Raw genomic sequence first — 11,057 nt, 5'->3', positions numbered from 1 at the left:
ACACCAATTTAGAAGGTTAATCACATCTCAGGTCTTGCCATGTTTTAGGAAGAACCATAATATTTAAAGTAAAAAGAATTATATAGGCTACATTCTGATTAACAAATAAAAAGCAGCTAATCACAGAAATGTACTTTTCATGTCATCGTTTTGAATTTTTATTCACCAAAGTATGGTTTCATGTGGCAGAAATGGGCTTCCACATTCATGTATCAAAGGCCCTTTAAAACCCTCATCCATCCACCCGTCTGTCATTTTGACCTGAAATTAATTTTTGAAAAATAAAATTAATTGAGTTTTCATCTAAGTGGTCCAAGACCTTAAGACTTTTGTCAGACCTGAACCACAAATATCGCCCAAAAATGTACTGGATCCTTGGAGTTTATGTGGTTAACATTAAAGAAAGTAACAAATCAGTCCCTCATGGGTCTATGGAATGTCAAAGCTGCCAATATTAAAAATAAATACATAAATAAATATACAAAGAAATGTAAAAAAATAAAGCAAAAATAAATAAATTAATGTATAAATAAATATAATTAGAAAAGCAACAAACAAAAAAAAGAATATTATTCAAATTTGTTTATACATGTATGTATTTATTTATTTCCATATATATTTATTCTTTTATTTATTTATACATTTATTTATTTCTATTTTTTATTTATTTCCACATTTATTCCTTTCTACATTTCTACAATGTCCTGGGCTAACAAACATGAACCGCATCTTCAACAGATCTGATAACAGGGACTCTGAAGGGACTCTCACAATTAAACCTAAACATTACAAAAAAATATTTTAAAATATGAATATTGTATATTATGATATTATAGGCTATGTGTTTCTGAATGCATACTAAAGAGATAAACTCAAGAACTAAATTTAGGACTTAAGTTTAAGGATCTTTTAGGATTTAAGTTTAAAGAATGTGCTTAAATTATATCATTTATTGATACAATATATTAATTTAAAGGTAAAAAAAAAAAAACTTCTGATTTGTGGGTTTGAGGGTTAAGGCAAGTCATTTCACTAGGCGCCCATCTTTGTAAAACCTCTCGGGCAGCTATTTCAATCATTCAACTTCAGCACATATCTCTTTAAATGGGGAACATCAAATTCTCCAAAGCTCATCACCAAGCTTATGGTTACATTTCATATTTAAAATCAATGAAATCTGAAAATCAGTGAAATTTCAGAACATGGAGCTAAAGGCAGTGATGCGACCAATTGGCGACTGCATGGCTCTTTTATTTAGAAGTGTAAATTGTGTGTTGTACTTTCTCCTATTCATAGTGTGTAAAACGAGTGCATTGTCTTTGTATATCTAAAGTCTTTGACGGTGTGGGAACAGCAGATTTTATAGGTGCGAGTTAGATTAAGCAATAACACCCAAAGGCGTTTATGAGGGGTGAAAACTGGGAGATATCATTCCCTGTGGACGTGGAGTCAGTGAAGTCATGCCCTCTATCTACTCTACAGTTTGATTGGGATGCCTCCCAAACCGGGGATAACAGTATAATTAACAGGGACAGCTGCAGATACGGTCCCTCTGTCAGCGGTCACAGCGGAGACCGTCCACTGGGCCTGGGCCCAAATCAACTTCTAAAACCATAGAAACTGTTCACAGCCATATCAGTGTCTTGTGCTACAACAGGTGGTCCCTGAAGTTCCCAATTCAACCTCCCCCCTTGTCTCAAGTTTGCTGCCTACCGCTCACATTAGACCTGCGGACACTCGCATTTATTGTCGAAAAACTCACAAACATCCTCTGCTTGGTTTGTATTTTTCGGACCAAGATAAAATCCCACTTACGGACCCAAACATGCCTCTGTCAGAGCGGCGGCATCACATAAAACCTTTGGGGCTTTGGAAGCTGTCGCCGTAGTGCTTATAGGCTCTCAGATGGTTGTCTCAGGTACCTGGAAAAGGAGCGGAGTGAAAATAACAGGGAGAGGGAGATAAACAGAATGAAGGGATGAATTGAAAAGAGGAAGACGGATCAGAGAAGGGGTCAGTGGGCTTTGTCTTGTTTTCTCACGCCATGAGTTAACCAGCATGCGTCTAAAGAGTTTCAGCTATGTGGCTTTGGCTCCTTCAGTCTTTCTCATCGACCGGATCAAACGGAACAGATTCAGCTGTGGCCTCCGATCCCATCCCGCTGGAACTGCACAAATGTTGCCACTTGAGCTGCGATGTCACTCCCACCCCCATCCACAAACACACTCCAGCTGATTTCAAAAGAAACCTGCTGTCTGTTTGGAATGGTGCTTCACCAGTGGTACTGCTCCAGAGTATATGGCTAAAAATGATTCAGCCAGTTGCATGCACATATGCATGCCAGTGCTTGATCGTTACGGCACAGTGTAATACAAAACGTAAGAGTTAGAGTTAGAGTGCAGTATATAAAATACAGGGAACTGTCCTACAGAGCCATCAAAGTTTACAGCATTTAACGAGAGTAAAATGCCACTGTGTTGTTAAAGGGATAGTTTACCCAAAAATGAAAATTTGATGTTTATCTGCTAATTAGAATTAGACCCCATTGACATGCATTATTCAAGCAACGGTTGGAGTTAAACATCGAAGAAACAAACACACCTACATCTTGGATGCCCTGGGGGTAAGCAGATAAACATCACATTTTTATTTTTGGGTGAAAAACCCTTTAAGAATTTTATAGATCTGTTTTATGTATCATGAATTATATAGCAGAATTTCTCAAAAGTCTTCCCATCCTCAAATAATATTTCGCAATGCTATTTGTGAGAAAAGGCTATTTGTTTTGTGATATCCAGGTACGTGTTTTGCTACGTAGAAGTCTATGAGACTATAACCAGTCAGTAAGAAAATGGCCAAATTAAATTTATATGTCCCGAAATCATTTTCCACATCTTTGGAAAGCAATGCTTAAATGCTTAAAAAAATGTTTTGTCAACAAATATAATTAGGTATTTTCCCCAAATTGTGCAGCCCTAATTCATGACCCCTGTAATGAACAAACTCCAGCTGTTGCTAAATGCATTCCAATTGGAAACATAACCATGCCATGTTAGTTTGTTTGGCCAGTAATTACAGTAATACCAGGTTCATAATTGCATTCATTTCACAGTAATTCCACAGTAGGACTTATCTTGTATCTGCACTCTTGGAACAATTATGCATTTTATAATAAGATATTGGCACATCTTTATGCTTAAATGACACTAATAACAGCATAGTTTGACTAACTTATATTCAGTTTGCTTATTTTATTTATTCTAGCTTGTCGTCGTTTTACCAAATGTTTTCATTTGTCACATTTCTGACTTGGCTAGCAGAAATTTGAATATGAATAAAATACAAGGTTTAAGATCTCAAGCAAATGGAACACTGATCACCATTATTGTGACTTCCAAACATTTACAGTGCTAAACAATATATTTACTACGGTGAATTCGCAGTGAAACCAAAGCAGTAAGTTGATTTCAGCATCGTTTTGCTGTCGATTAACAGTAATTTGTAAGAATATTACCCAGCATGCATCAATTTCACTGTAGATTTCTGACTGTCATGGATGTTGTGTAGTAAAGAGATAATTTAGACTTAATTTAGAGTAAAGTTTAAAGAGAGATGCGTGATGCAGAATGATGATGAAACACGCGATTTAATAAATGAACCATGAAAACATTGCATATAAACCATAACTTCAATGACAAACACAAACTAAGGGTATGATGCTTAGTTTATGCTTAGGTATGATGTTGTACTGAAAACGGGAAACCTTTTCAAACCGTTCAAAACTACAACAGCTTTTTGGGGGCCTGAAAACGCATGAATGCATAATACAGTTTTTTTTTTTATTATCATTTTCGCAGATTAATGTGACCGGGGCCATTATGGCCATTATATTGACAACGCTGTCGCCGTCGTCGTGTAGGCTAAACACACCCCGAGGGCTCAAATGCACTGAGAATGATAATCAAAGAAACAGAGTGCAACGATTCAGAAACCACTGTTAGAAACAAGGGCTGAATCCAAAATCACCCCTATATCCTCAAATAGGGTATTATTTGAGGGGACAGTCATTCATGGTGTCCGAAACCATATGGATGTTATCGAGTGCACTCATTCATTTCTACATTAAAACCGCAATAACGAGTGTACAGCCGATGTACGTGGCTGTCCGAATTCAACTTCTTGTTTTCATTCACTTCTTCAAGTGAACTGTATTAGTGGACTAATTTAGGGAATAGTGAATGAGGGTATAGGGGGCGATTTTGGATAATCGTTTGGATAACGATTGTGGCGATTTTCGAAGAACTCAGGCAAAGACAATGGCTGCATCTAAAATCACATAGGCTACATCTCTACTAGGCCTATATAGTAGGCACACACACAAAAAAACGTACAAGAAGTATTTCTGAATTCATAGTAGGCCTACTCGTAAAAGATTCGGCAAAAAGTCTTCTGGCGAGATTCTGAAGAGTGCATACGATGGGCACTTTACTGTCCCATGAGGCAACGAGAGAGGATTTCTAAATGCCAGTGAAGTGATACAACTGGCCCTAGTTTGTAGGTCACATGATAATGACAACATGGAGAATGTATACATACTATAGTACATCCAGATTAGGGTAGACCGAGTACAGTTGGTACACTTTTTGCTTTTTCAGTTACGACACCAAAACTGAGGTTTGAAAATAAGTGTATTTTTCATTTGACATTTCCTTTACTTGTCTACTAAAATATTAATAATTATTAACATCCATAAGTAGGTCATATTTGCCACAATTAGCTCATAAAGGCAATAAGCTTTTTCATTTCAACTGTACCCATGTTGGGTACAGTTGGAACAGTACACAAGTACAGCTGAGACACCCATCCGTAATGCTGTAAAACTGCCCAACCAATTCATTGAATTTGTAAAATACCTTTAAAAATGAGAATTCAACATTTTTCTGTTTCCATTCAGTATTTTGTTTGATTATTTATCAATAATAAATTGCCATTTGCCATTTGCCGATTATTTTGCTTATTTTAAGCAAAAGGGGAAAAATGTTTAAATCCCAAAACAAGACAGATTTTTACTAGTCTAGTCAATACGTCTTACTTTATTTGTGTTTTTATTTTATGTTTTTGATGTTTGGACTTGAAATAAGACAAAAATACTATAAGAAAATAATTTCATCGTGCAACTAAATTGCATGTGCTGCAATAGGATTCTAGTGCGGGGTACAATTGATACACTGCGTCTCAACTGTACCCGCTGACCACCTCGCACATTTCTCCATATTTTACGACTGCCTTACATGACACACAGTCATGCAATATGCCAGTTTTCAGAGCACAGATTAAGGTTTACGAAAATGTAAGTTAACTTTAAAAGTCATGTAAGGATGAGAAGCTATTCAATGTGGAAGAGCTGTGGTGAAATGAAAAATTGACCTTAGAAAAAAAACTTTCACCGATATCTTCGGACTGGAGAAGCGCACTGACTTCAAATTTTCCACGATTGAAGAGGACGCTAATACGCATGTGCGAAGCAAATATCACAGACCAGACTTGTTGAGCACGCAAGTTATTTGAGGTGTCTCAAATGTACCCCTATACCAACTGTACTCGGTCATTCAAACTACACATTAACTATATAGATAAATCATACTTTTTTAGCAAAGTAATTACTTATTCAAAATAAGTACCTACTCAAAAGTGTACAAAAATATGTCAAATATATGTAAATGTAAACATAATAAAGAATGAATAGATTAAAAAAATAGAGTAGTATGGAATATATATGGCCAGTGTAAGCTGCGTGAGAAGCCATTGAAAGGTAGTTGCGACCTTGTGTGATGTGCTGTTTACTGTCTGTGTGAATTTCCACTCTGATGACAGATCTTCTCAATGGTGTCTGTCGTGGAAGGCCATTAACTCTAAATAAATACTTCACAAGACTATATGTTCTGCGTCTAGAGACTGCCAAAACATTTGGAGGTATGATTTAACCATTCAACATACAGATATACATTCATGGGATAATTGCGAGGAAGTCTTGTTTCAGCTTGTCCTAAATGTTGAGATCATGTGAGTTTTGTCTGCTCTCATGTTATAGGCTGTGTAGATGCAAATGGAGTTCACACAACTTTAGCTGTCAACATGGGCTGATGTGCATTTAAATTAAAGGATATGAAAACACCCTGTCCACCCTGTCCAACACAAACCATTGATAAGTCATTATACGAGTCATCCTTATACACCCACAGTTCACATCAACGTTCTCAATATATTCGTGGATTAGAAATCGGGTCCATCCAGTTGGCCTATAATTTAATGCATGAATGAGCTGTTTTTCAGCTGAAATGTCCTAAGAATCAAAGTTCCTAAAAATGTTTGATGGACAGATTCCAACGTCAGCCACATCCGAAACAAAAGAACTTGATGAAATTTGGTTTCTTCAAGCAAAATCGACTAAAACTCAAATATCCTGAAAATGTTACCCAAACAAGCACTTTGAAGTTTTCTTTTCTATCCTCTAACCCTACCCATAAACCTCCTGCCTTTACAGAAAACCTCTGCATTTTTACATTTTCAAAAAACATCACTTGGTGTGATTTATAAGCTCTTGAATTTTTTTATTCACCTTTTTTCTTGTGAAAAATAAGTATATTTAAGCACAATTAAGAGTACTCATTACACAAGTATACTTAAGTGTGGACTTATTTGCATGTTATTTACAATTAAATGACACTAGTACAATTTTATATTTAACCTGAATTTTAGAGTGCTTTTAGACCCACTTAAATAGGTCATTTCATAAGTACTTCTTTTGTTTTTTGTAATATGCACCATACATTGGGCCAAATGCACCGACACACATTTATATTGAACTTTACTGTAATTTCTAATGTAACTTTAAATGTAATATTGAATAACACACTTTAGTTAAATTACAAAAAATAGTTATTTAAAATTGTAATAATATATCTAATGCTGGGCAATCGATTAATCGCGATTATAAAAGTTTGTGTTTACATAATACAAACCCGATTCCAAAAAAGTTGGTACACTGTACAAATTGTGAATAAAAACTAAAAATGCATTGATGTGGAAGTTTCAAATTTCAATATTTTATTCAGAATACAACATAGATGACATTTCAAATGTTTAAACTGGGAAGATTTATAATTTTAAGAGAAAAATAAGTTAATTTTAATTTTCATGGCATCAACATCTCAAAACAATTGGGACAATGCCATGTTTGCCGCTGTGTGGCATCCCCTCTTCTTTTTATAAAAATCTGCAAACATCTGGGGACTGAGGAGACAACTTGCTGAAGTCTAGGAATAGGAATGTTGTCCTGTTCTTGTCTAATACAGGCTTCTAGTTGCTCAACTGTCTTAGGTCTTCTTTGTCGCATCTTCTTCTTTATGATGCGCCAAATGTTTTCTATGGGTGAAAGATCTGGACTGCAGGCTGGCCATTTCAGCACCGCATCCTTCTTCTACGTAGCCATGATGTTGTCATGTGGTCTGGCATTGTCATGGAAAATGGAAAATGCAAGGTCTTCCCTGAAAGAGACGACATCTGGATGGGAGCATATTTTGTTCTAGAACTTGGATATGCCTTTCATAATTGATGATGGCTTTCCAAATGTGTAAGCTGCCCATGCCACACGCACTCATGCAACGCCATACCGTCAGAGAGGCAGGCTTCTGAACTGAGCGCTGATAACAACTTGAGTTGTCCTTGTCCTCTTTAGTCCGGATGACATGGCGTCCCATTTTTCCTTGACCCAGAGAAAACGGTTGCGCTTCTGGATCATGTTTAGATATGGCTTCTTTTTTGACCTATAGTTTTAGCCGGTGACAGCGAATGGCATGGTTGATTGTGTTCACCGACAAGGAAGTTTTCAGGAAGTATTGAGCCCATCTTGTGATTTCCATTACAGTGATCTCTGCAACAGAGATTGTTGCAGATTCTCTGAATCTTTGGATATTATGCACTGTAGATGATGATAACTTCAATCTCTTCTCTGAGATATCTCCCATTTTCTACTTTTCTCTGAGAAACTCCTTTCTGATATTTATGCACTATTTTTCGCTGCAGCATTGGGGGAATTGGTGATCCTCTGGCCATCTTGACTTCTGAGAGACAATGCCACGCTGAGAGGCTCTTTTTACCCAATTGACCTAATAAGTTGCAAATTGGTCCTCCAGCTTTTCCTTATATCCTCCACCTGACCTGTCCCAACTTTTTTGGAATGTGTAGTTCTCATGAAATCCAAAATGAGCCAATATGTGGCATGACATTTCAAAATGTCTTACATTCAACATTTGATATGTTATCTATATTCTATTGTGAATAAAATATAAATGTATGAGATTTGTAAATTATTGCATTGCTTTTTTATTCACAATCTGTCCCAACTTTTTTTGGAATCGGGTTTGTATGTGTGTACTGTGTATAATTATTATGTATATATTCACACACAGGTACATTTACGTACATTATATAACACACACACACACACACACACACACACACACACACACACACACACACACACACACACACACACACACACACACACACACACACACACACACACACGCACACATAAACAGGCTCACACACACACACACACACACACACACACACACACACACACACACACACACACACACACACACACACATATATATATTTCTTAAATATATACTACACAGTGCACACACACATATTATGTAAACACAAACTTTTATTCTGGATGTGATTAATCGCAATTAATAGATTGCCCAGCATCTATTTCACAATATTTGTCTTTAAATATTAATATTATTATTATTATTTTGTTTGTTTTTTTGTTTACATATTAGCCTACCAAAACCAAAAAATGTAACAGTAGATGAGTTTATGAAAATGTATACTACTGCAGAATGACCCGGCAATGCATTGTTTGTTGAAGAGCATTATTTCCAAAATAATGACAAACTGCTTGATATCTCATATAATTGCAGTACAAACTTGCAGCTGCGCTATTTGAAAAGCTTTACTCTATATGGGAGAACGGAGGAAGTAAAGATCATATTGAGCTTGATGAGTTGTGGTTGCTGTAGTTTACTCTCATCACCATCAGATGGCATCAGAGTGCATTATGCACACATGCTCTCTTTCTATATCTCTGGACTTCTTGCGTATTTCATAAATTAATAAGATAATAACAAAACACACAACAACATAATTAAAACAAATGCTTGTGACTCATAAACTAATTATGGTTGATCACTCATAGTTTATAGAAAGTTGTAATTCTCGCACATGGGACTCATTTTTATTAGACGTCAGTAGGCTTAAATCATGTAGGCCAAATGGATGAAGATGGATGGCTTAATTATTATGTCTTTGTTATTGTAAGAATACCATAATGAAGGTGTACACGCATATATAACTAATTATTAGCAAACTGGCGATATTAAGCAAAAGTAAAACAATTGAGGCGTAGGCTGTAATTTCTACTAGATGAGATGCCTAAATGGCTTTCTAGTAATTGGTTCTCAAGCCCAGGATAATCCTATTTGAAAATGTCCTCAAGGTATTTTTGTCTTTGTGAGATGCCTGTGCAAGTACTGATTTATGAAAGGTGTCTGGTGCATTGTAAGCCGAATGGGTGAGGCCAACAACCCGAAGAGACTGCAGTTTACCGGATGTACAGCCACAATAGGTCTTGATGTTGGCATATTTTACTAGTTTGGGAGACGTCAATATGCCAGCATTTAGACCGTCACTTATTTTGTCTTATTAGACTCAATCTGTAAAATATGTATGTATACATATACATATAGACAGACAGACAGACAGTGTTATGCTAAACAATAAATGGCATTTTAATTGTAAATAAATAAAAATGTTATATTTTAAATGTACATTAAATGCAATCAGCAAATGTAGGCTTTTTTTACACACTTATGTAGGATGTAACTATTAATTTGAATATAGTTAAAACTTTATTGCTGAATGTACTGACAAGCAATTGTTGTAAATTAAAATATACTTTAATCTTTATTATATTGACACTTATGTATTTAAATATATTTGTAATTATACTTTCGAATCAATGAAACTGCAATTTAGTGCGTTAAAAAAAATCTTTAAATGTAGGTCTATCATCAAATAATTCACTAGTTAAAATTATAATCAAAGTACTTTATGTACTTTTGTCAACACTTGAAAATAGGTGTATTTTTTATTTTTTTTCTAAATGACTAAAGATTATTATATATAAGGATTTAAAATTTACTTTATTTTGACATTATTACAATGTCCACTTAAAAAGATTTTTCGCCCCAAAATGTTCCCTCACCCTCAAGTTGTTCCAAACCTTTCTTTCTTCTGCTGAACACAAAAGATGACATTTTGAAGAATGTTGATCTGCAGTCTCAAAAAAATTACTCTTTGAATGAACATAAAAAAATCATGGAAAGTATTTCCACATGATTAACTTGCTTTATTTCAGCATTATGCAATTCTGTTATTCCAATTTAATGTACTTACGTTGGGTCAACTTAATTTATTAAGGTTGATTCAACTTATTTACTATGGTTGGGCACAGCTTAATTTAATAGTGTCAGCTCAACTATCTTGTTGTATTAGCTTAAAATCATTTAGTCAAAACTACTAAAATATATCATGTCATTCCAACTAGATAATGTAGGATAGAGAGGGATAGAGCTGGTGGCCATAGTTATTTTATGGGAACTGCGTCACATGAATTAGTTTTCTTTATTTTATATAAAACTATTAGTCAACAACACTTGATCACTTGCTAATTGTAAACAATAATCAAGTAAAGCATTTCTTGTCACTGGCATTAGCACAGTTAACAGCTCGATGAGAACAGCACAGCTTAACCACAAGGTCTACACTTCACTATAATGGTAACATCCAAAAACACTAACATAACACAAACTTTTAAATAACAACCAAACAAAACATTAAACATTAAAAAGTCTCTCCATTTTCTCATCTCGTTAGAAATGCATAAAATAGCACTTTATTTAAACATTTACTCTCCAAATTCA

This window comes from Pseudorasbora parva, chromosome 17 (assembly GCF_024679245.1).
Source record: "Pseudorasbora parva isolate DD20220531a chromosome 17, ASM2467924v1, whole genome shotgun sequence".
NCBI classification, from domain to species: Eukaryota; Metazoa; Chordata; class Actinopteri; order Cypriniformes; family Gobionidae; genus Pseudorasbora; species Pseudorasbora parva.
The sequence above is the reverse complement of the archived record's forward strand: the minus strand, read 5'-3'. Positions refer to the sequence as shown.